Source organism: Corylus avellana, chromosome 2, assembly GCF_965113065.1.
Source record: "Corylus avellana chromosome 2, dhCorAvel1.hap1.2, whole genome shotgun sequence".
In the NCBI taxonomy this organism is placed as follows: Eukaryota; Viridiplantae; Streptophyta; class Magnoliopsida; order Fagales; family Betulaceae; genus Corylus; species Corylus avellana.
This window is the reverse complement of record NC_142491.1, coordinates 18,452,593-18,479,060: the sequence shown is the minus strand read 5'-3', so window position 1 is coordinate 18,479,060 and position 26,468 is coordinate 18,452,593. Positions and strand designations below refer to the sequence as shown.

Here is a 26,468-nt window from a genome sequence, read left to right as displayed (position 1 = left end):
AACATCCTATTTACAAACACTCTGAAACATTGAAAAGTTTCGTTAGCATTTTCTGTTAAATTGAGCAGAAAATTCTCACGTGATCTCTCTTATCCGGAAAAACTTTACTTTAGACTCTAAACTACCACGCATTTTAAAAAATCCTCAATTTATACATTTGAACTTTTAATTTCCTTTCATCCAATTAAAAGATTATTTCCATAATGTGCATAATCCGCCCCAAAAGAACATATATATGTAAGTACTTGATTACATGTAATTGATATAGTTCAATCATCACGACATACAAAGGATTAACCAAACTAAATGATTACTTAAGAGGTGCTAAAACAAGTTCTTGGAGTACTGTGAATGAAGGGTATTCAAGAGCTTCATGGTTTAAATGATGGAGGCTTCCTAATCTTAGTAGCTTGCTCAAAACCATATGATATCTCAATTAGCTTTGGCTCTGAGCCCTTTAGTCCTCCAAAGGATATGCCAAAAGGCACCCCCTTACTATCATACCCTGCTGGGACACTGATTGCAGGGAATCCTCCAATTGCAAGAACAGGAGCAGCATCTGCACCAGGAGTCACCAATGCATCTAATCTGTTGTCTTTCATCACCTTCTCAAACCCATCTCTAGACAGCTTTGCCAAATTAAGCAATGCTGCCATCTCTGTATTGCCAATTCCATTTGTGACTTAGGCTGCCAGAAATATATCTTGCCCAAATTCCTTGATCATTTCCTGCATTCATCAAAAAAGAAGCTTTGTTCATGGCTGGAATATTATACAAGAGAAATGAAGGAAACCTTTGCTGATTGATACATGAACTTACCAAATCAGAGAACTTGTCATTGAAGGCTATCACATCAGCCAAAGTTCGCACTGGGGAAGCCACCAGATCTTTTAGATGCGCATTCAAGGATATTTTGAATTCAGCTAGCAATGCTGTCGCCTCCCCACTCAATGTGGCATTCAAAATAACATCAATGTTGGCTATTTCCAAGTTGTCTATCAAAACTGCACCTCCTTGCCTTTATAGCCAAAAAAGAAAAAAAAAAAAAAAAAGTTTATGGAACTTCAAAACGGCACATTAGATTAAGTCCATTTCTAACTGTTAAACTACCACTTACCTCAAAACTTAAGCTGCTAAGAATGGGTAAATTAATCATTTAGTTTATATTATAAAACTCACTCTAATGTGTAAGCTTAAACTCCTCTTTAGTTGGTGTAGCGTGATATATTTAATTAAAATAGAAGGTGAATTGTGGATTTAGAGTTCGAATTTGTTGGGAATATTTTCACTCAATCGACCCATCAGATCTTGGGCTTCAAGGCCAATAACAAGCCCATGACCTGGATAGCAAGATTCTCGGGATTGAGCTTATACCAAGATCAAGAGTCATCCGTTACACACAAGCCCCGAGACAAACACTTCCCGGGCAATCAAGCATACCCGGAACAAGCCTCACCCAGGTTAGTCAATCATACCGGGACAAGCACCTCCTCAAGAATATTCACTTACAAAAGATTCTAGGGATCTCTATTCCCTTATCTAAGGAAAGCATTATTGGAGTAAGAGTCTCAATCTAGCTCCAATTAGAATTCCTTGAAGAATTTAACACCTACTCCAAGACTAAGTGAAGTAGGACCCAGATCCAATTCAAACTCTCAAGACCCCACATCAAGTTGAAGAGAGAGACATAGTTCAAATCTAACTCAATTCTTCAGCCTATAAATAGGCCCATGCACCAAGGTATAAAGGGCTCTTGATGTACAAATTTAATTGTACTCGCAAGCGCACGAGTCGTGTGCAATATAGTGTGTGTGCAAGTGCGAGGTCGATCCACAGGGAATTGTGTTTGTGAAATTTAATTTTTATCTAAATCAATTATATCTTAACCTAGTTCCGAATGATTTTGACTTTGAAAATAAACTAACATAAACTAAATAAAATAAAAATAATCAAAAGATAAACGACTAAGGTTTTAGAATTCACCTCACCAAATCAAAGTATACATTCTTATGTTTTCATTCATGCATCCGACAAACAATTAAACCCTATATATATGTTCTATTGTTTTTTTATAAACCAATTGAATCATTCGATGAATCTATCTCTATTACAAATCACAAACGAATATCCAATTGAGATCAAATCATCCATTGTATCCGTAAATCACAATGGATATAAGTCTCAATCAAATCATTCGATGTATCCGTTGGATGAAACACAACGAATATCCAACATTTTCACGATTTATAAACAACAATCAATCACAATTTTGTCACACAATTGAACTGAAACGAACATACATTACATTAAACGACGGATTTGTACGAACGAAACATAAAAATATAAAACTAATCAATGGTGAGGCTTCATCTTCAACCTTAGTTGAAGAATTAGCCTCTCATGACAAAAGAAATCATAAAGAAACTAAATTACTTCATTAAAATTAAAAACTTACAAAAGAATTCGAGTTCCAAGCTACAAAAACCCAGAAAACACGGAAAGCGACCAAGAACAGCGCCCCCGGCGCGTCTTCGTCTGATCCCCCCTCAATTGTGAGGCTTAGAGGTCTATTTATAGGGCTTAGGAGAGTCCTAGAAGCCCTAGTAATCCTAGGAATTTCGGAGATTTAAGTCCAAGCCCAATTAGGTTAAAGAAAACCTAAGCCCAAATCGGAATAGGATTCGCCCAGAATTGCGGTCCTATCTTCCGGCGTGATTTTGGCCTTGCGGCGCTCCGAATTGGGAAAATGCTATTTCACAATGAATTGTATAAGTTTTAGTTATCTTTCCAATGCCGCTTGAATCACCTCAATCGGATATCTGACCTGAAAGTTATGGCCAAAATACCGAGACGTATTCAGAATCCAATTTTGCATCCAATCCGATTTGACTTCAAATTGAGAAATTCCGAATTAATCCTTTCCTTTATTTGATTAAACTTTAACCATGATAGGTTAAGCTTAACCATATCTTCTAGATCTTCCCAATTTGCCCTTTAAGCTTGGAATTTTTCCAGAAACACTTTATTTTCTTCCAAAAGCCTACAAAACAAAGAAAATACAAAAAGGAAGTAAAATGGCCTAATTAACCAAAACTAAAGGATTAAAACATGCAAGTTAAGGGCTGAAAATATGAATATTCTAGCACTTATCAGCTCTCCCTCACATATTCAATTAGGCTGAATTATTGAACTTTGTTAATCAAATTACTTACCCTAGAGTCTGGAAATGATGCACAAAAGCTTTAGCCTGGAGAGATCAACTGCCAGAAGTGAAGAAGGGATTCCTTACAATTCCCAATCTCTTCCCTTGGAGCCCATAAGCCTTCAGAAATTGTTTATATCCACCGTGTGGAATATAGTTTAATGCATCCCTTGTTGCTCCATCATTGTAGTTGAAACCTACAATGACATCAAGAACATAAACAGCATCGGAAACCATCCTGCTGATGGGCCTGTTCCAATATTAATCCAGCGAATTGAAGATTATTTCAATGGTATAATTTCTCAATTTATAATTAATCAGTACTGGCGAAGATTATTTCAATGGCTCATCAAGCACTGAGCATTCTATATCCTGATAAAAGGAAATATTGATGTACGGTACGGTGTAACGGTGTACCATCACCCACCCGATAGTGTCTTGTCTAGGAGAGACTGGGATGACCTTGGCTCGGCTGGTAAGCCCAACAGTCGGCTTGATGCCTACTACCGAGTTAAAACTGGCTGGACATTAGATTGACCCATCAGTCTTCGTCCCAACTGCCACTGTTACCAAATTTGCCGCTACTGATATTGCTGACCCACTACTTGACCCGCAAGGATCTGCTGATAACACATAAGGATTCTGCACAAAAAATTATTACTTCAAACTTTATTAACTGTTATGAGATTCAAATAATGCTATTTGTACATTAAATTTTGGATTACGATTATATTGTTAAGTGTTAACGTGCATTTAACATTGTAAACCCTAAAATTACATACCATGGGAAAATAATTGTAAACCAGGATGTGTTCAGTTCAGGTCATGTCGAGGTACGGGTATAAGATTATATAGGTAAACTATAACTCGACCTATTTAATTAAAAATATCTGACCCATCAACCCTAAACTACTAAATTTGTGTTGAGTTAGGGTCCGTTTAGGATTGCGGTTTCAATAAGTGCGATTTTAAAAATCGCGTTTTTGAAATTACTACTTTTTAAAATCGCAAAGGCGTTTGGTAAAGCATGTTAAAAAGTTTTTTTTTTTTTTTTATCAAATATTTGTTATGCGAAATCGTAATTTTGGTTTAAATTCGCGCTTTTTCAAATAAACACCATCTAACCTGCTTATAGAAATCACAAATTTTTTTCCTATTTTAAATTAAATGCTTTTTAAATCGCAATGCCAAACACCTTAAGTTTTACGATATTTTAAAAAACGTAGACTATTCTTGCAAAATCACCCTTAATCATGTCAGGTTGGCAAGTCATGATGTTAAAATTGCTTGCTCTAAATATTGCGTATTGGATTTTGATAGTGTCTCTTAGAATATATGGAAGGGTTGATTGTAATCTAATATTGTGATTGTAATCAAATCAAGAGTATTTGATTAGCATACTTGTATTTACTAACTACCCAATAAATAGCGATCTTTGTATCGTAGGAAAAAAAAAAAAAAAAAAAAAAAAGTTAAAGAGCATAATGTAGTTTTTATAGCTATTCAGAGTTGTGAAAATAGGTGTCTAACACCGAACCACTTGTAAGTTCCTTGTGTTATTTTATCTTATTTTCCCTCTCTTACTTATGATATTATTTATGCCCATCATCATTATTTCATCAGTGTTGAAGCATGAATATAAAAATTATATAAATCAATTCTAACCTAATTTCTCAACCCAAACTCGCTAATTTTATGTTGGGTGCATCGAATTTGCGAATCGAGTAAACTATTTGCAAGCCGCACAAGAATTAAGTTGTATTTAGACTAACCTTGCTCTGGCCACCTCTAGCACTCCATCCATTGGGAGCATTGAGCGACCTAAAATTAGCCCACTCGCTCAAGCTAGCCTTCCCCATTATAATGGCCCTCGCTTCTCTCAACTCGGTGACCACGCCGGCATCCAGAGGCACAACCGAGCCAAGCAAAGCAATCGAGCTAGCTGTGGTGTTCAACTTATCCTTTGTTCCAATGTTATCCTTGAGCAAGATAGGAATGCCATGCAAGCCAGAGAGCGAGCCAGGCGCCTTGGCCCTGCGCTCGTGGTCAACCTTATCGGCTTGGTATAGAGCGTCTGGGTTCACCTCTATGACCCCATTGAGGATCAGGTTGAGTCTCCCAATCTCTCCAATGTAGAACTCAACGAGTTGTCTCGAGGTGAGTTGGTTTTGCTTGAAAGTGAGTTGGAGGTTGCCAATGGTTGCTTCTCTGATTGAGAAGCCATCGCCCGTGATAATGTGTGACCCAGATGATAATATGGCTAGGAGAAGCAGAAGAAGTGATATGAAGAGAGAAAAGGCCAGAGGAGAGTTGCCATTGGTGGCCATGCAGTATTGCAATGTTGGCTCACTGAGTCAACTCGTCAAAATTTCAATTTTGGAATTGGGTTTGGATTCGATTAGAAATGGTCCTAGTATATATAGTCACAATCACAGGCAAAAGCCTAATCAAAACATGTAAGAAATTTGGGATGGTTCATTTGTAGCCTAGTTATGAATCAAAAGAGAAAAGTTTAAGCTTAATTAATGAAACATTGTATTCTTTATAGTTAAAAAGAGGAAATGTTTGTTAATGTACGTATTGTGTTTTTTGGTTTTTTGGCATGAAAATGTATCTTGATGTGACGTAAATGTAAAAATAATTTTTATATTGTCATGAGTGTTTTTGTTCGAAAAATAAATTAGTAAAATAGAATAAAGCAGTGTCTCGAATTATTCTATTGTTGTTCCATGTAATTCTTTAGCATTTTCTTCTTTCTGGCGGTGGAGTACACCACTATAATAAGTAAAGTAATATTCAAAAAACTTAGTCTAAGAACACTAGCAAACACAGAATGAGAGAGCGATTAGCTGATTATCATTGCCTAATACACGCAATCACTAAAATTTTTGTTTAATTCTCTAATGCCTTACCCCATAAAATGGGGTTATATATAGCCTCATTCCCATTGATGATCAAGGAGGAAGGATTGGAGAAATGCTTGAGCGTACTTCATAGACTATGTTAGGCACAACGTTTGTTAACATAACAGTTTTGTATTTTGAGTTATTTGTTAATATATTTATTTTGAGAAGAAATCAAAGGACTCTAAACAAAAACACAAACAAACAAACATGAAAAAAAGGTTTTATAGCAAAATACAACAACAAAGTCATATGGGAAAAGCGAAAATACAACAATAAAATAGTGAGCTGATCATTTCTCTGCATTTTGGCTTCATGAACCTAGCATTCCAAGAATATTCGAAAAGAAGTTGGCTGTGTTATATATAAAAACAAGTTAGCATTTCTTTCTCATCATATAAGAGATGGCATCTGACTAATTCATAGCTTTTGCCGTCCATATCCGGTGAATTTGTTCATATTTGTTTGGATAAACTGTTCTTTTTATTGCTTGTGTTTGGGGTTTCATGTCCCACTTTATTGGGTTTGGACTATGTTCAATAAATGTATTGTTTAATAAGCGACGACTTAAATTGTTATGTCAACATGACAAAATAATAATTTATATGATAGATCTCACAAGATTCAACATTTGATCATTTTGATTGAGCCTTCTTCCAGACCTGTAAAAGAGGGAAGGGGTGGCCAATACACCATCGGTCATTTAACCAAAGGCACTCTGACTTTCAAGTCAATTTTTCAAAGCTCTAGAGCGAAAACATTCAGAGATGTTTTCGTTCTAGAGCTCTGAAAAATTGTCTTGATGTGAGCTTTTCTTTGGTGAAGGCCCGCCGAATCTCCTCGATGGTCGCTTCTTCGATCGTGAAATCCTCCCCGTCGATTGTGCTGAAGAAGAATATATTGGCGATGATCAGCACCGAGATCAACGGCGGAAAGAGAAAAGAGCCTGGATACTTGATTGCCATTTTTTTCCAATTTTCCACGCTAAAAAATCAAATGAGCAACATAAATGTACTCATACCAACAATATAGAATGGATCGCGTGTACGCCGTGCTAAAGTTCTAATCTAGCATTTAGTTGTTAGTTTTAAAATGAACGGTTTAGATGGTGACAACACATAAAATAGTGAAAAAAACGTAGCTCGTAGCCTTGTGCAGTATACAATTCTCAAGTCATTAGGGTGGCCCAACCATATTAGAATCCTATCTAATTTCTTTAAAATTGTAGGTTTTTAAATTACGCAATTTTGATCCTTTTTAGGCATCAAAACGCTTGAAAATGTCACCTATTAAAAATGTGTTATATTTCAGTTGAGAATAGATTATATTTGAATCACGTTCTTGCTCTTTATGTTGTAAAAAAGATTTGACCTAAAAATTGTCTTTTGATTTTATAAAGAATAAAAGTTTCTACAAAAGTGAAGAGGAACCCTTTTAGATGATTTTTCTTTTTTTGGTTAGCTCGATGATATGCCACATTTTTAATAGGTAGCGGTTTTCAAGCCTTTTGATACTTAAAAACAACCTAAATCACGTGATTTGACTAAATAAATTGTAGGAATCCTAATCCGGCCAACCAAGCCACCTAAAAGACCAACTTAAGGGTTAGCCAAATTATTCATACAATTCCTCTTGCTAAATTAATGCTCTTGAACTGACAATCTCTCAACAGTAAGTGGATCCAAACTAAACCTACGAGAAAATGTTAGTCTACTTTTTGTTGCAATGACACCAAAAATGCAAAACCTCTTATACAATCAGAGGAAGGGGTTCTTCAATCAATTCCTGTTAGAAAATTAATATATATACAGCGGAATGGAACAATACCTTATTTGCACTGCAATCAAATTCTCCAATGAATTTCTTCCTTTTCCCAGTGATGGAATACACTACCACAAATTGCTGGAGTAATATTCACAAAATCCACAGTCTAAGAGCTCCAATGAAAATATATTGAAAGAGAGAGTTGTTTTCTGTTTTTCCTTTTTTTTTTTTTTCATACTTCTCTCAAATCATTCTATAAGAGAGTATTTATACTATCACCCATTTAAATGAAGATAGCAGTTTTTTTCTTTTTAGAATAACTGACAATGTCAGTTTCCTACTTACAAGCCAAGTGTTGTATCACTTGGCTTTGTACACATAGAGGCGTGCCTTTTGTGGACGTCTATCTTATTTTCAACATCTCCCACTCGCACACAATGGGCACAACCTAGTCATGCATCTCTCAATGTATTTTTCATTATTCATGCTTGCAAATAGACTGTGCGACCACCGAGTACACCTGCATAAGAAGGTTGGGAGCACTATACCAAATCTTTATCAAAAAGGCCAGCATAGCAACATCCCTAAAAAAAATGTCTCGTTATGCCCTAGACTCATTCGAACACATTAGATCAAACATCTCTAATCCCTTTTGAGTTAACTCAGAGCAATGTTTGACCTACCCATAAAATACCATAATGTATTCACGATTATGTCACTATTTATCATATAGCGCCTTAACCTGTTGACAGTGAATACACTCAGAAATGTGTTATCGAATAGTCTTCCGTTCGCACTCATGCCACTCAACTTTGGTCCAATCGCTTTCCCAGTTATGTCCCTTTAGACTATATCAATCATAGTCATAGGCAACATACTAGAGTAGCAGACATAAAGACCTCCGTTGTATGACATAGTCAAAAAAGTCAACAAGGTCACAAAATATATATAGTCATTGAAAAATGACTTGTGGAACTCACATGGTGAGGAAATAGGGATTGATTCACTCACCTTCTCAATTTGGTCGTATGAGCACATGTAGTATGAAATACATGTTACAGTTAAGTTCTCTTAAAAAAAATATGTCTAAGCTCAATAAACTGTACAGATCTTAGTCTAGTCGCTACACAAGTGCCTAACCCGAGCCATTCATTTGCTCACCATCTTAGGCGCCAGATTAAGGTCTCATATCCGGCTAATCATAGGTTACATGAATTGTGGGCTATTCATGCATGGTCTAAACAACACTATAGACCTCATCTTTGCACCAACTAAGGCAACATTTGTTTGAGTCAACTACCTTTACTTGCTACACAAGTATCAAAGGGCACAATGTCTTATCTCAACTCGCTACCCAAGCGCTAGAGGCGATTGCTCATGTGAGTGAGCCAATCTAAACCTATTGACATACTTTTCATACCATGGAACCAATCACTTGGTAAGTGTGTGTATAAATAATATGCCATATGATAATTCAAAAAACAAATAATGAATAACATCATATGCATTAATAAATAAATATCCCAAAATAGTACAACAATCGTCAACTGAATAACAAATGATTACATTCTACACAGTCCCAAACTCCTAACATGAGTCTGAAAAGCATCTCTAGCGATAGGCTTTGTCAAGGGATCTGCAATCATTTGACTAGTAGAAATGTGTTTCAGGACAACCACTTTTTGCGCAACCATATCTCTAATATAGTGATATCTTATGTCGATTGGTCTTCCCATGATACTTGGGGTCCTTAGCATAAGCAAGAGCTGTTGTACTATCACAATGAATTGTCATAGGATTTGGAGCATCCGCAACAATCTCAAGATGCTGAAGGAATCTCCTCAACCAAACAGCTTCTTAAACCGCTGCAGAACAAGCTACATACTTGGCCTCCATAGTTGATAACGCTATACAGGGTTGTTTCTTGCTATTCCAAGTAATGGCACCATTATTAAGTAAGAAAGCATATCCAGATGTTGATTTGCGCTCGTCTAGGTCACTACCCCAGTCGACGTCACTATATCCGACAAGACGCAAATTTGAACCCTGATAGCAAAGTACATAATCTGTGGTTCCTTTGAGGTATCTTAATATCCTCTTGACTGCTTTCCAATGGATCTGTCCGGCGTTAGATTGGAATCTACTAACCAAGCCAACTGCATAGCATATGTCCGGCCGAGTACACATCATAGTATACATCAGGCTACCTATGGCATTAGCATAAGGAACACGAGTCATCTTTTCTTTCTCATATTGAGTCTTAGGACACATCTCTTGGCACAAGTTTTCGCCTTTAGCAATAGGATTGTCAATGGGTTTACAATCATACATCTGAAAGCGTTCAAGAACCTTCTTTATATAGGTTTGTTGCGATAAACCTAGAAGTTTCTTTGATCGATCCCTGAAAATCTTAACTCCCAGAATGTAGACTGCCCCACCCATGTCCTTCATCTCAAAGTTGGAGGACAGCCACCCTTTAGTGGCGACTATCATATCCTTATCATTTCCGGCCAACAAGATATCGTCAACATACAATGACAAAATGATGAAACTCCCCTTGGACCGTTTGACATAAACATAATGGTTTACTTCGATCATCGTAAACCCATTCAAAAGAATAGCTCGATGGAATCTTAGATACCACTGTCCAGATGATTGCTTCAGGCCATAGATGGACCGTTTTAGCTTGCATACTTTGCGCTCTTGTCCATTGGCCACAAAACCAATTGGTTGATCCATATAGATCTCCTCATCTAGTTCTCCATTGAGAAAAGCTGTTTTAACGTCCATTTGATAGAGTTCCAAATTCATATAAGCAACTATGGCCAGAATCAGACGAATTGAGGCAAACCTTACTACTGGTGAAAAGGTTTCCTCATAATCTATACCCTCTTGTTGGGTATAATCTTTTGCCACAAAGCGAGCTTTGTACCTTTCTATTGAACCGTTCGCCTTGCGTTTAACCTTAAGAACCCATTTGTTCCCAATGGTCTTTCGCCCTGGCAGTAAGTTCACCAAATCCCAGACCTGGTTAGTCTTCATTGACTCAATCTCATCATTCATTGCTTTAATCCACTCATCTTTTGCAGAAGATGAGAGAGCCTCTTGAACTGTCCTAGGCTCATCATCATCATGCGGGGCAATCATGAAAGCTTCCCCTTCAATCTCGAAACGACGACGGGGAAGATTTCCATGTTTGCTCCTACGCGGTTGAGGTTGTTGTGAATCCTCCACTAGTGGTATGCTCCCACTAGGCGGCAAGTCGCTCCCACTATCCCTAGGAGTTCGAGGAATTTCTTCCTCATTCTCAACTAGGCCACTTAGAGTGCCTTCCTCTTGATCCAAAGTCTCATAAAGCTCTAAATTTCTTTCAACCTCACCTCTGATTGGAAACTCATCTTCGATGAAATCCACATCTCGTGACTCTATCTCAGTCACCCTTCCTTCGGTTTGTTCTCCTATCAACACATAGCCCTTAGAATGCTCTGAATAACTTAAAAAGATACATTTTTTTTTTTTCTCTAGGACCTAATTTCCCATACTTATGAGAAGTGTCATGAACAAATCCCGCTAAGCCCCACGGCCGCAAGTAACTCAAATTGGGTTTCTTGCCGGTCCATAACTCATAAGAAGTAGAAGGTACTGATTTGGAGGGCACTTGGTTGAGAATGTAGGCAGCAGTCAAAAGTGCATCCCCCCAATATGATATTGGTAAGTTTGCTTGTGCATCATTGATCTAACCATCTCTAGTAGAGTTCGATTTCTCCTTTCCGCCATGCCATTTTGCTGCGGCGTACTTGGCATCGTAAGTTGCCATTTGATTCCCTTTTCATCACAAAGCCTTTTAAATAGCTCAGAAAGATATTCACGGCCACGATCAGTTCTTAGAGTTTTAATACTCTTGTTTAATTGATTCTCAACCATATTCATATATTGTCTAAAACAATCCAATGCTTCAGATTTATGGGAAATCAAATAAACATGACCATATCGCGAAAAATCATCTATAAATGTGATGAAATAGAACCCCCCATGTCTTGCCCTTATATTAATTGGGCCACAGATGTCTGAATGGACTAATTGCAATGGAAAAGATGCCCTAGTGGCTTTTCCAAACGGTTTTCTAATTGACTTTCCCATAAGACAATGTTCGCATGTGGACATAGACACTTTAGCGAGATTGCCTAATAGGTTTTCTCTAGCTAATCTAGTCATCATTTCTTGTCCAATATGGCCAAGCCTAGCATGCCATCTAATTGAATCAACATTATCAGAAGAAGTCAATAAAGCAAATGATTTATCATAACTAGAATAATCCAAATCCAATATTAAAAAACCATCTGAAATAAAACCACATCCATAATATGTTGTTCCCAAATATATGTAAACACCATTATCAAATACAAACCGAAAACCAAATTTAAGCAATGTAACTATAGAAAGCAAGTTTCGTCGAATCTCGGGAGCGTATAACACATCATGGAGTAATGCGTCCACCTCACAAGTCCAGCTTGTAGGTACCAATACCAAGTAGCTCCATGCTAGCTCCATTCCCTACTTTTATGTCTCGACTCCTAACAGGAATTCGACAGTACTCCACAAATTCGACCCGATCTCGAGCTACATGTTCGGTTGCTGCCGAATCTACAGTCCACATAGGAGAGGAATGAGCAACCAAAACATGGCTAGATACATAAACATAGTGAGAAAAGTCAGAGAGTACCTTCTTCAGCTCAGTGCACTCACGAGTGAAGTGGCCTTCCTTTCCACAGTTAAAGCAAAACAGCTTAGACTTGTCTTTTTTACCAGCACGTTTACCTCTCTTGCGCTTATAAGTCTTTGCCTTCTTGGGCCCTGGTCCAGTAGCTCCATGTTTGTCATTGTTCTTGCGCTTAGGCCTATACGCCCTGCGCGAACTTGACTCAGCCAAATATACTGAACTATTAGGCTTAGCAGCCTCTAGGCGCTCAGCTTCAAGTTCCAAATGACACGAAACATCATCAAAAGTCTTAATGTTCCCATTGTGCGTCAGATTTTGGCTTATAGCTTCCCAAGAGCTTGGTAATGAACGAATCACTGCTTGGACCTGCTACTCATCAGTAAGTTGGTTTCCAGCTGCTTTGAGCTCGCGGATCATGGATGACATCACCCTGAGATGCAGCTTCATTGTATGATCTAAACGCATCTTGTAGGAGTCAAACCTCATGGTTAATCCGCGCAGTCTAGTGGTAGAAGTGCCACCATACTTTATCTTCAATGCTTCCCACATATCTTGAGATGTTGGATATACCTCGAACTCACCAATTAGATCATTGTGCATGCTGCTTAACATAGTGAAGCGTGCAGATTGATCCTTTTTGCTCCAATTTTCAAAAGCAGCAAAATCTCTTATGTTTTGTTCGGTATCCCCTTGCATTGGCTCAATCAGTGAATGGGATAAGGTCTCCAAGACCTCTTGTTCATTTAAAACATATCGAATCTTTCGATGCCATATGTCATAATTTTCCCCATCCAATTTTTCCCCTCTATTCAAATCAGCAACAATACTTTTTGAAGCCATATTACTACAAAGAAATTGCGCAAAGGGATATTATACACACATAAAAAATTTGCAGCGATAATCTAAGTTAAATAAAATAATTATTAACATGTCACAAAATCGAAAAATCGCTAAGCTTCATAATCATCTCCCGCGCCACAAGTGTCATAAATATTAATATTTAACTTAATTTTCGCACAACATTATGTAGGGGAGAAAAAATAAATTTAACTCAACCATAACTCCCACTATTTAAATTAATTCTAGGCAACAAACATAAATATCTTGCCAAGAATAAATTCAATCTCATCATTTTAGGGGCTACACATGCTCTTAAAAAAAAAATTATCTCAACAAATTTTAAAAGAGTAAGTATGTGTTACATTTATCCAAAGAAATAATTATGGATTTTGATATACAATCCTTATATAAAAATAAATCCATAAAAATTACTACAACCCCTAACAATTTTATATGCATGCCAAATTAAACAGACTGTACAAAAAATATTTAACATGCAATCTCTTCAACAAATGAATTTTCATTCATTTTATGCATATGTGTTGTTGTATTATAAATAATAAAGGGAACCCCATCACTAAAGGATTCCAGTAGCCTAGTTGTTATTGTGTTTGCCACTCTAACTACTACACGGCATGGATTCAAATCCTCTTGTCTTTATCTTTTACTAAAAGCACACGTGGACGGCACGATTTCAGTAAAAAAGAAATTTATCAAAAAACTCCAGGCCTAGGGAATCGAAACAGGGATTCTGTAGACGTAGAAGTACCAGCTTGACCATTAGGCCAAAGCCGGTTCTAAAGAAGATGCAACAATTTAATTGTATAAACCGTTATTTACAGAACATTGAACCAGGCCTTCTTCAACCTCAGAAAAAGTGAAAAACCCAACTGTCGCCCTATTTTCATATTCCCCTTCAAACATTAATCCTTCAGATATCCCTCATTATAAATCCGTTTTTTGCATTCCATATGTCAAATTAAACCATATGACAATTATAATCTAACCATATGAAAAATTAACGCATTTGATGATAAACAATTATCAGAAAAATGAAAACAAAGTTTCATGTTCTTCAACTAAAAATGTTATATCTCTTAACATACATGTCCAATCATCACCAAATTTTGTGGGCATGTTCATATGAATGTTCTCTACAACATGTATAAATTTGGTGGTCTAATTCTTTCATTTTCGAAAATTGCCATTAAAGGCCATATATTAACGAAAGTGTATATGAATCAGAAACTTGGTTTCATTGCAATTTCTCATGTATAGAAAAAACACTTACACAGGCATACATACAATGAGAAACACTCAACCTAGCTCTGATACCAATGTTAGAAAATTAATATATATACAGCGGAATGGAACAGTACCTTATTTGCACGGTAATCAAATTCTCCAATGAATTTCTTCCTTTTCCCAGTGATGGAATACACTACCAGAAATTACTGGAGTAATATTCACAAAATCCACGGCCTAAGAGCACTAATGAAAAATATATTGAAAAAGAGAGTTGTTTTCTGTTTTTCCTTTTTTTCATACTTCTCTCAAATCATTCTATAAGAGAGTATTTATACTATCACCCATTTAAATGAAGATAACAGTTTTTTTCATTTTAGAATAACTGACAATGTCAGTTTCCTACTTACAAGCCAAGTGTTATATCACTTCATTTTGTAAACATAGAGGGTGTCTTTTGTGAACGTCTATCTTATTTTCAAGAATTCCATTTACAGGGACGGAGGTGGCCTCCGCGCCATTGTGGCTTGTTCAAAAGCGTAAGCAATCTCAATCAGCTTTGGCTCGGTACCCTTTAACCCACCAAACAACATCCCAAACGGCATTCCGTCGCTTTCATACCCGGCGGGAACAGTGATTGCCGGGTAACCTCCAATCGCGAGCACTCTTGAAGCGTCTGAGCCGAGTGTCACCATTGCGTCCAATTTATTGTCTTTCATCAGTTTCTCAAAGCCATATTTTGACAAGTATTCCATCATCTCGATTGCCTTTATCTCTTCCTTCCTAATCCCGGTTGTCATCTCTGATGCCAGGAACACATCCTGCCCGTATTCTTTCATCATTTCCTGCAAAAACATTGACAGAAATTTCCAAGCAACAAGATATCAAGTGATTGCAAAACAAGGGTTCTTTGTATAATGACTTTGACGCTCTATATGAATTATGTCCTTACCAGGACAGTGTTATTCAGGTTGAAGGCAATGATGTCTGAGAGTGACTTCACGGTAGAGTTGATGAGTTCTGCTAGGTAATCATTAATGGAGAGCTTGAACTCAGCCAGCAATGCAATTAATTAGCTCGCCACTTTGAGAGAGATTCATAATTATATCAATATCTGCTATTTCCAGATTATCCAAAATGGTTGCACCTCTTTGCCTTGATATGCACAGAAAATAAAAAAACATGAAGTATGAGGACTTATTTAAGTAATTTTGTTTTTCAAGCTACTGAATCAAAGTACCTTAACACATTGAGATGATGCTCGAAGGCCAGAATGGCAGTGGATCCATTATAAGAGTCTGAAAATGGATTCCTCACAACACCCAATCTCTTTCCTTTGAGACCATCTTGATTAAGAAATTGTCTATAACCACCTGCAGGTATGAACTTTGTTGCTGCCTTTGTTGCTTCATAATCCCTCGAATCAAAACCCACAATTGCATCGAGCAAATAAACTGCATCCGTTACTGTTCTGCAGATGGGCCTGTATTTCATCACAATCAAAATTCGTGAGTTTAACATCTGCCCAAAATAAGCATCCACATTTTTGCATGCTTTTGTTTACTGCTGCCCAAAATATAACCATAAAAGGTTACTTCTGCATATGGTGTGGGCAAAAAGGGTAGGTGTGGAGTAGGTCCTGTAATCGAATCACGGGGCAATGTTGGTTACTATTTGATGCAACAAGAACTCTGATGCGACTGAGATTAAGCTATGGTTAAAACCACATGTGGGAGCGATTACGGCCCCTTACCATTTAGGCAAACATTGGTTTTCCAACAGATATGGGTTATTATGGTCACATCCAAGTAGAGTCTCCACGACTAGTCCACTTCCCTCTTACCCTTTTGCATAGAAAAAAGAAAAAATTGTCACCTAGTATACCACATTGTAAGCCCTTTAGAGGCGGGCTTCTCCTAACTATTAAACCGGCCCAAACCAACCTATTTTCGGCACAACCCTAAGACAATTCACAGACAATGAAATCCGTAAGCCGGCCGGCCGAACCTTATCCATTCGAAATTGACCTGACCCCCAGTTTGATTTAGAGAAATGAGCACACATGGCACAAAGAGAAGCTGCATCTATTATATCTTAGCCCTAGCTTGCCTCCTAGACTACTGACATAAAGTGTATCCCTCAAATCTCTCCTTCAACCAACTATGCACGGGAAACAATCCTTAAAGGAGAAGGAAGCTGGGTCATTTGGAGTTACAAATACTTCTTCCTCAATTTACTTTACACTGATATAAGTATCAAAGTGACCCAGCTGGACCCAATTGGACACTTTGTGAGCTTATTTCCCTTTTGCGTAGCAGGAATTCTTCGTTATACGATCAACTAGTTCTTCACCATCCACTCTATACAGAATGGGCATATACTGATATACAAAGTTATGTCAAGCTAGAAAAAATTGTGGTATCAAATATTAATATGAGGGTTAGGAAAGCAAATGTTTATGAAAATGTTAAAAGCGGAGTGGTTTACCCAATTGAGTCCTGACGGGGCGCGATTGGGATTACGCCTGCTCGGCTGGTGAGACCAACAGTGGGTTTGAGCCCTACGACCGAGTTATGATCAGCTGGGCAGATGATAGAGCCATCGGTTTCAGTTCCCAGTGACACTGACACCATGTTTGCTGCCACTGATATTGCGGATCCACTGCTTGACCCGCATGGGTCCCCTGATTCCACATAAGGATTCTGCATGTTCCCAAAACTTGTATGATTAAACACATCGTGTAAGTCTAACACACCCTTTTGAAAAAAAAAAAAAAAAAAGGATTTTTGTGGAAAGGATTCTGCATGTTCCCAAAACTTGTATGATTAAACACATCGTGTAAGTCTAACACACCCTTTTGAAAAAAAAAAAAAAAAAGGATTTTTGAAAATTTTACACCAAAAAAAACCATTTTTGGTATAATTAGCTTCATCTGAATTATTAGATGTCCCTTAACATGTGAGAAATACATATTTTTTTTATTAATGCTATTAAAAAAAGAGTGAGAATCACATATAATTAATATATATATATATATATATATATATATATATATATATATATATATATATATGGGAAAAATATAAAATGGCCCCCAAACTACCAGCCATTTGTAATTTAGCCTCATAATGTTCAAAATGTAATAAACTAGTCCCCCAAACTACCAACTAGTTACAATTTGGCCACTCCGTTAGTTAACACCGTCAAAATGGATGAAAAATGCAAAACGACGTCGTTTTATTGAGGTTAAGTTACTAAAATACCCTTTTTTTTAAAAAAAAATCAAATTAAAAACAAATCCGACTAAACGTTGTCGTTTTGCTTCCAAAAGAATCTATTGCACGACAACATATCGTACTTCCATCCATACTGTTTCTCACTTCATTTTCTTCGTCTTCTTCATTTCAGTTCGTCACTTCCAGCTCAAAACTTTCTCCTCTCCGGCTCACAGCTCCTCAAAGATGGTTTTTAAAATTTGAGGTTTTACGAAATAAGTTTCTTAGGGTTTATTTGTGAATCGCAGCCGTTCAGTCTCTCAATTCCAAGTATCTCTCTATCCGTCTCTTCTATCTCTCATCTCTCTGTTTTCGTTTGCTAAAATTTGCTGAAATCTGAAGGAGTTGGCCTATTGAAATCAAACTGAAATCTTGAAAGGAACAAATTGCACGTGAAAGGAACAAGTGGCTAACGAAAAAGATCCAATACCTGCTGGATGGGGGTTATTTGTTGGACGAGGTTCTTTGCTTGAGAAAGAAATCAACACGACAACGTTTTGTGGAAGGGGGTCTGTTGCTCGTTTAGTGGGCTTTTTTTAAAAAAAAAATTGACGACGTGATGAATTGAGATCTTGAAAGGAACAAATTGCACATAAAAGAAAGAAGTCGCTGATGAAGAAGAGGAAGTAGCTGCTGGACAGGGGGTTATTTGCTGGAAAACTTGAACCCGTGCAACATATCCTTCTACATAAGCAGTAAAATCTGGGCTAGCTTTAAGATCTACACGCCTAGAAATTCCAAAACAAGAACAAACTCAGCAGGGACCACCAAAAGCACTACAATCCCCAATAAAAGATTCTTGTGAAATTCTTTAAGAGAGATACAGTCCACCAGATTTTGAAAAGGTGAAGTCCACGGCAAAACTTGATCAAGCCACTGTAAATAAGAAACGGGGCTCTTTGCTTGAGAAAGAAATCAACACGACAACGTTTTGTTGAAGGGGGTTTGTTGCTTGAAAGACAACGTTTAGTGGGGTTTTTTTTTTTTTTTTTTTCTAAAAAATAAAAAAATTGGATTTTTTTTTAAAAGGGTATTTTAGTAACTTTACCTCAACAAAACGGCGTCGTTTTATATTTTCCATCCATTTTGACGGTGCTACTTAATGGAGTGGCCAAATTGCAACTAGTTGGTAGTTTGAGGGGCTAATTTATTACATTTTAAACATTGGGGGGCTAAATTACAAATGGCTGGTAGTTTGGGGGGCCATTTTATATTTTTCCCTATATATATATTTATATATGTGTGTGTGTGTGTGTGTGTGTTAAGGAGCACATGACAATTTATTATACAAAAAACTAGTTTATAACTAATTTTTTTTCTCAAACAAGTGGGCTATTGAAACCTCACAATTACAAAAATCCCCTGCAATCCGGATAGGGATTGTATGGCAAGCTAAATCCATCTTAATTGCACACTTAGGCTTGTTTGGATGTGCATTTGAGAAGCTTAAAAATGTGTTTAACACTCAAAAAGTCCGTTTAAAAAAATACCCATTTGGTAAAAAAATTGAAAGCGGTTTTAAGGGATTGGGATCCACGGCAATAGTGATAAAATTGCCCAATGATTTTTTTTCAAATCCTAACCTTTTATTCTCATCCAATAGTCAGAAATACGCCACGTGTCCCATCCACTATAAAAATAATAAAATATTATTATTTTTTAAAAAATAAATATAAAATCACATATTAAAAAATAAAAATAATTATTAAAAATATGGGGTGGTTCGGCCACCCCCTGCCACCCCAGTTCAACCTTGGGGGGTGGCTCTAGGGCCCCAAGGGGTGGATCGGCCACCCCCTAGGCCAAACCCATAAATCAAATTTATGAGTTTGGCCCTAGGGGGTGGCCGAACCACCCCCTGGGGCCCTAGGGGGTGGCTTCTAGGGCCCCAGGGGGTAGATTGGCCACCCCCTAGGCCAAACCCTTAAATCAAATTTATGGATTTGGCCCTGCATCGATCACCCCTAACCCAAACCCTAAAATCAAATTTATGGCTTTGGCCCTAGGGGGTAGGCGAACCACCTCCTGGGGCCTCAGAGGGGGGGGGGGGGGGGGGGGGGGGGGGGCTTCGGCCGTCCCAACCGGTCTTTGGGGGTGGTCGGAGCCACCCCCTAGGGCCCCAGGGCCGGAGCCACCCCCTAGAACCAAACCCATAAATCAAGCCACCCCCAACTGGCCATTGGGGGTGGCTGAACCACCTCATATTTTTTAATATTTATTTTTTAAAAAATAATAATGTTTTATTATTTTATATTGATTGGGATACGTGACGGATTTTTGGTTGTTGGATGAGAATAAATGGTCAGGATTTGAAAAAAAAAATCCTTGGGCAATTTTATCACTATTGCTGGGGATCCCAATCCGCTCTTAAGTGTCTAAAAAACATAAAAATTGCCAACGCATTTTAAAAACGAATTTTGACTTAAAAGCTCTATTTCTTAAACGCAATTAACATGCTCTTACCACTGCTCAGGTTGAGCCATTGAGATACTCTCAAATTTTTTTAAATATGAGCCATCCATTATATCTAATGGTTCAAATAAATTCAGAGATTTGTGAGTTACTAAGATAAATAATTGTCGTTTGCATTTATTTGGATTATTAGATGTAACATAGGGCCAAATTTTAAAATCCAAAATTCTCTTATTTTAAAAAATTGAGGGATCCGAACTCTAGCCCAAGCTACTCACCATAAAAAAATAATTAAAAAAATAAATAAATAAAAGAAAAAAAAACGGAAGATAAACAAATATATAAAACAAATTAAGATAACTCATCCATTTGTTGAAAAAAGAAATACCGACCACGGCTTGTCCGCCACGAGCACACCAGCCACGAGGAATCGTGAAGGACCGAATACCGTACCACTCGTTGAGTGTAGCTTTTCCCAAGATCACAGCCCCAGCCCTTCTCAACCGCTCGACCACGCCCGAGTCCCTTGGTACCTTTGATCCCAGTAGCGCGTACGATCCACACGTGGTGTTCAGCGCGTCCTCAGTGGCTATACTGTCCTTGAGCAGCACCGGGATGCCATGAAGCTCTCCTGAGCACCGACGGCCCTGATTGGCCGCCTCCTCCCTCTCGCGGTCGGCCCGGTCCGCTTGATCCCGCGCGTCTGGATTCACTTCCAGCACGCCGCGAAGCAGGGGATTCAAGCTCGCAATCTGGCCGAGGTACAAGTCAACTAATTCTCTCGACGTGAGTTCGTTTGCGGTAAAGGCGCGTTGGATGTCGTCGATGGTGGCTTCGGTGATGGTGAATTGCGAGCCATCGATTGCGTTGACGAAGCCGGAGAGAACTAACAGAGAGATCAACGGTGAGGAAAGGAGAGACGCTCTATGGTTGATCCGCATTTTCACTTCCACGGCATTCGTTGAAAGTGACATCTGTCTGATTCTTGTTCTTGAAGAGAGAGTATACGATAGACTCGTGGAATTTTAGCATTGACTAATGCAAGGGCCAATCAGATTTTATTATAGAATTAAAGTCAACCAGGGATCCCGGCAATGCATGTGGAATTGTCCATCAAAAATGGCTGAATTCCTAGCCATTGAATTTCATCCATGGCGTATATACTGCCACATGTTCATTTAATTAAAAAATATTAAAATAATATTTAAGTTTTAAAATAATAAAAAAAATAAAAAATTATAAAAAAAAAAAAGTATGGGGGTGGCGGCCACCCTATTTTTGCATCGACTAATGCAAGGGGCCAATCAGATTTTATTACAGAATTAAGGTCAACTAGGGATCCCGGCAATGCATGTGGAATTGTCCATAAAAAATGGCTGAATTCCTAGCCATTGAATTTCATCCATGATGCCACATGTCCATGTAATTAAAAAATAATAAAAAAAAAAAAAATATGGGGTGGCCGGCCACCCCTCTGAGACTTGGGGGTGGCTTCGGGGTGGCCGGAGCCATCCCATGGCCTTAGGGGGTGGCTCTAGGGGCCAAACGCAAAAAAAGAAAAAGGAAATTTTTGGGTTTGGCACCTTGGGCCCTAGCCACCCCCTATGGCCATGGGGGTGGCCGGACGCCACCCCCAACTGGCCATTGGGGGTGGCTTCGGCCACCCCCATGTCTCAGATGGGGTGGCCGGCCACCCCATACTTTTTTTATAATTTTTTATTTTTTTATTATTTTCTTTTTAAAACTTAAATAATATTTTAGTATTTTTTAATTAAAGGGACATGTGGCAAACTTTCATCCAATGGCTAGAATTTCAGCCATTTTTTATAGGCAGTTCCCCATGCATTGTCGGGGATCTCGATCCCAACCAGGGCTGCTTTTGTTAAAATCAAGGAAAAAAATTGCCAAAAATAATAATAATAATGTAATTAGAAGGTGTAAATGTAGTTAACCCTAAATAATAAGAAAACTACGCTTACCTCTCAAATTAACATCCTATTTACAAACACTCTCAAACATTGAAAAGTTCCGTTAGCATTTTCTGTTAAATTGAGTGAAAAATTATCACGTGAAAACTCTCTTATTCAGGAAAACTTTACTTTAAACTTTTAAACTACCACGCATTTTAAAAAACCTTCAATTTATACCTTTGAACTTTCAATTTCCTTTCATCCAATTAAAAGACTATTTCCATAATGTGCATAATCCGCCCCAAAAGAACATATACATGTAAGTACTTGATTACATGTAATTGATATAGTTCAATCATCACGACAAACAAAGGATTAACCAAACTAAATGATTAATTAAGAGGTGCTAATACAAGTTCTTGTAGTACTGTGAATGAAGGGTATTCAAGGGCTTCATGGTTTATCTTAGTAGCTTGCTCAAAACCATGTGATATCTCAATCAGCTTTGGCTCTGAGCCCTTTAGTCCTCCAAAGGATATGCCAAAAGGCACCCCCTTACTACCATACCCTGCTGGGACACTGATTGCAGGGAATACTCCAATTGCAAGAACAGGAGCAGCATCTGCACCAGGAGTCACCAATGCATCTAATCTGTTGTCTTTCATCACCTTCTCAAATCCATCTCTGGACAGCTTTGCCAAATTAAGCAATGCTGCCTTCTCTGTATTGCCAATTCCATTTGTGACTTGGGCTGCCAGAAATATATCTTGCCCAAATTCCTTGATCATTTCCTGCATGCATAAAAAAAGAAGCTTTGTTCATGGCTGGAATAATATTATACAAGAGAAATCAAAGAAACCTTTGCTGATTGATACGTGAACTTACCAAATCAGAGAACTTGTCATTGAAGGCTATCACATCCGCCAAAGTTCGCACTGGGGAAGCCACCAGATCTTTGAGATACGCATTCAAGGATAGTTTGAATTCAGCTAGCTGCTGTTGCCTCCCCACTCAATGTTGCATTCAAGATAACATCAATGTTGGCTATTTCCAAGTTGTCTATCAAAACTGCACCTCTTTGCCTTCATAGCAAAAAAAAAAAAAAAAAAAAAAACTGCACATTAGATTTAGTCCATTTCTAAATATGAAACTACCACTTATCTCGAAGCTTAAACTACTAAGAATGGATAAATTAATCATTTAGTTTATATTATAACACTGACTCTCATGTATAAGCTTAAACTCATCTATAATCGATGTAGCATGATATATTTAATTGGAATGGGGGGTTAATTGTGGATTCGAAGTTCGAATTTGTTGGGAATATTTTCACTCAATCGACCCATCAGATCTTGGGCTTCAAGGTCAATAACAAGCCCATGACCCAGATGGCAAGATTCTCGGGATTGAGCTTATCGATCAAGAGGCATCCATTACACACAAGCCCAAGGACAAATACCTCCTGGGCAATCAAGCAAACCCAGAACAAACCTCACCCAGGGTAGTCAAACATACCAGGACAAACACCTCCTGTGGAATATTCACTTACAAAAGATTCCAGGTGTCTCAATCTAGCTCCAATTAGAACTCATTGAAGAATCTAACACAACAGTCTTACTCCAAGACTAAGTGAAGTAGGACCCAGATCCAATTCAAACTCTCAAGACCCCACATCAAGTTGAAGAAGGAGACATAGTTCAAGTCTAACTCAATTCTTCAGCCTATAAATAGGCACATGCATCAAGGTATAAAGGGATCTCTTTCACATATTCAATAATACTCAATTAAGCTGAATTATTGAGCTTTGTTCATCAAATTGCTCTTTTCCAAGGAACTGACTTAGAAAGTTTCCCTGGCGCATGATACGTATTGCAAATAATTAGCACACCACTCACGTCGTACGGGAAAATGTTCTAACATAATTCATGATATTTGATTATGATATCATGTTAAATTACTACTTATATCAAATGCTTAACCATAGTTGAAAGTTACTTACCTTAGAATCCGGAAAAGATGCACAAAAGCTTTAGCCTGGAGAGATCCACTGCCACAAGTGAAGAAGGGATTCCTTACAATTCCCAATCTCTTCCCTTGGAGCCCATAAGCCTTCAGAAATTGTTTATATACACCGTGTGGAATATAGTTTAATGCATCCCTTGTTGCTCCATCATTGTAGTCGAAACCTACAATGGCATCAAGAACATAAACAGCATCTGATACCGTCCTGCTGATGGGCCTGTTCCAATATTAATCCAACGAAGATTATTTCAATGGTATAATTTCTCAATTTATAATTAATCAGTACTGGCAAAGATTATTTCAATGGTTCATCAAGCACTGAGCATTCTATATCCTGATAAAAGGAAATATTGATGTACGGTGTAACGGTGTACCATCACCCACCCAATAGTGCCTTGTCTAGGAGAGACTGGGATGACCCCGGCTCGGCTGGTGAGCCCAACGGTCGGCTTGATGCCTACTACCGAGTTAAAACTGGCTGGACATAGGATTGACCCATCAGTCTCTGTCCCAACCGCCACTGTTACCAAATTTGCCGCTACTGATATTGCTGACCCACTACTTGACCCGCAAGGATCTGCTGATAACACATAAGGATTCTGCACAAAAAATTATTACTTCAAACTTTATCATCTGTTATGAGATTCAAATAATGCTATTTGTACATAAAATTTTGGATTACGATTATATTGTGAAGTGTCAACGTGCATTTAACATTGTAAACCCTGAAATTACATACCAGGGGAAAATAATTGCAAACCCACAGTGGTAGCAATTCGTCTTTATGTGTTCGTTTCGGATCATCTCGAGGCACGGTTATAAGATTATACATGTAAACCATAACTCGACCTATTTAATTAAATATATCAGACCCCTCAACTCTAAACTGCTAATTTTGAGTTGAATTAATCATGTCAGGTTAGCAAGTCATGATGTTAAAATTGCCCGCTCTAAATGTCGGTTTGATTACCATACTTGTATTTAATAACTACCCTATAAATAACAACCTTTGTATTGTAAAAAAAAAAAAAAAAAAGGGTTAATGAGCATATATAATGTAGTTCTTATATATGGTTATTCAGAGTAGTGGATGTAGGTGTCTAACACCGAACCACCCATGCATAAGTTTCTTGTGTTATTTTATCTTATTTTCTCTCTTGCTTATGCTATTATTTATGACCATCATCATTATTTCATCAGTGTCGAAGCATGAATATAAAGATTATATAAATCAATTCTAACTCGATTTTTCAATCCTAATTCACTAATTTTATATTGGGTGCATCGAATTTTCGAATCGTGTAAACTATTTGCAAGCCCACAACAATTATGTTGTATTTAGACTTACCTTGCCCTGGCCACCTCTAGCACTCCATCCATTGGGAGCATTGAGCAACCTAAAATTAGCCCACTCGCTCAAGCTAGCCTTCCCCATTATGATGGCCCCGGCTTCTCTCAACTTGGTCATGAAGCTGCATCTCGAGGCACAACCGAGCCAAGCAGCGCTAGCGAGCCAACCGTGGTGTTCAGCTTATCCTTTGTTCCAATGTTATCCTTGAGCAAGATAGGAATGCCATGCAACCCAAAGAGCGAGCCAGGCGCCTTGGTCCTGCGCTCATGGTCAGCCTTATCGGCTTGGTATAGAGCGTCCAGGTTCACCTCTATGACCCCATTGAGGACCGGGTTGAGTCTCCCGATCTCTCCAATGTAGAACTCAACGAGTTGTTTCGAGGTGAGTTGGTTTTGCTTGAAAGGGAGTTGGAGGTCGCCAATGGTTGCTTCTCTGATTGAGAAGCCATCGCCCGTGATAATGACCCAATTGATAATATGGCTAGGAGAAGCAGAATAAGTGATAGGAAGAGAGAAAAGGCCAGAGGAGAGCTGCCATTGGTGGCCATGCAGTATTGCGATGCTGGCTCACTGAGTCGACTCGTCAAATTTTTAATTTTGGACTTGGGTTTGGATTCTATTAGAAATGGTCCTAGTATATATAGTCACAATCACAAGCAAAAGCCTAATCAAAACATGCATGAAATTTGGGATGGTTCATTTGTAGCCTAGTTATGAATCAAAAGAGAAAAGTTTAAGCTTAATTAATGAAACATTGTATTCTTTATAGTTAAAAAGAGGAAATGTTTTTGGTGTGAAAAGGTATTTTGATGTGATGTAAATGTA

At 38.0% G+C, this 26,468-nt stretch overlaps 3 pseudogenes across 1 annotated transcript; all 3 read right to left on the bottom strand.

Annotated features, from left to right (window-relative positions):
* Window positions 1–371: 371 nt before the first annotated feature.
* LOC132167965 (putative amidase At4g34880) lies at window positions 372–5,529 on the bottom strand (annotated as a pseudogene).
* Window positions 5,530–15,135: 9,606 nt separating this feature from the next.
* On the bottom strand, window positions 15,136–21,405 carry LOC148587442 (putative amidase At4g34880; annotated as a pseudogene). Its single transcript, XR_015911394.1, has 5 exons — window positions 20,754–21,405; window positions 17,162–17,376; window positions 15,915–16,157; window positions 15,627–15,829; window positions 15,136–15,519 (listed from the first exon to the last, which is right to left on the bottom strand). The product of XR_015911394.1 is annotated as a putative amidase At4g34880 (transcript).
* Window positions 21,406–22,663: 1,258 nt separating this feature from the next.
* LOC148587441 (putative amidase At4g34880) lies at window positions 22,664–26,191 on the bottom strand (annotated as a pseudogene).
* Window positions 26,192–26,468: the final 277 nt, after the last annotated feature.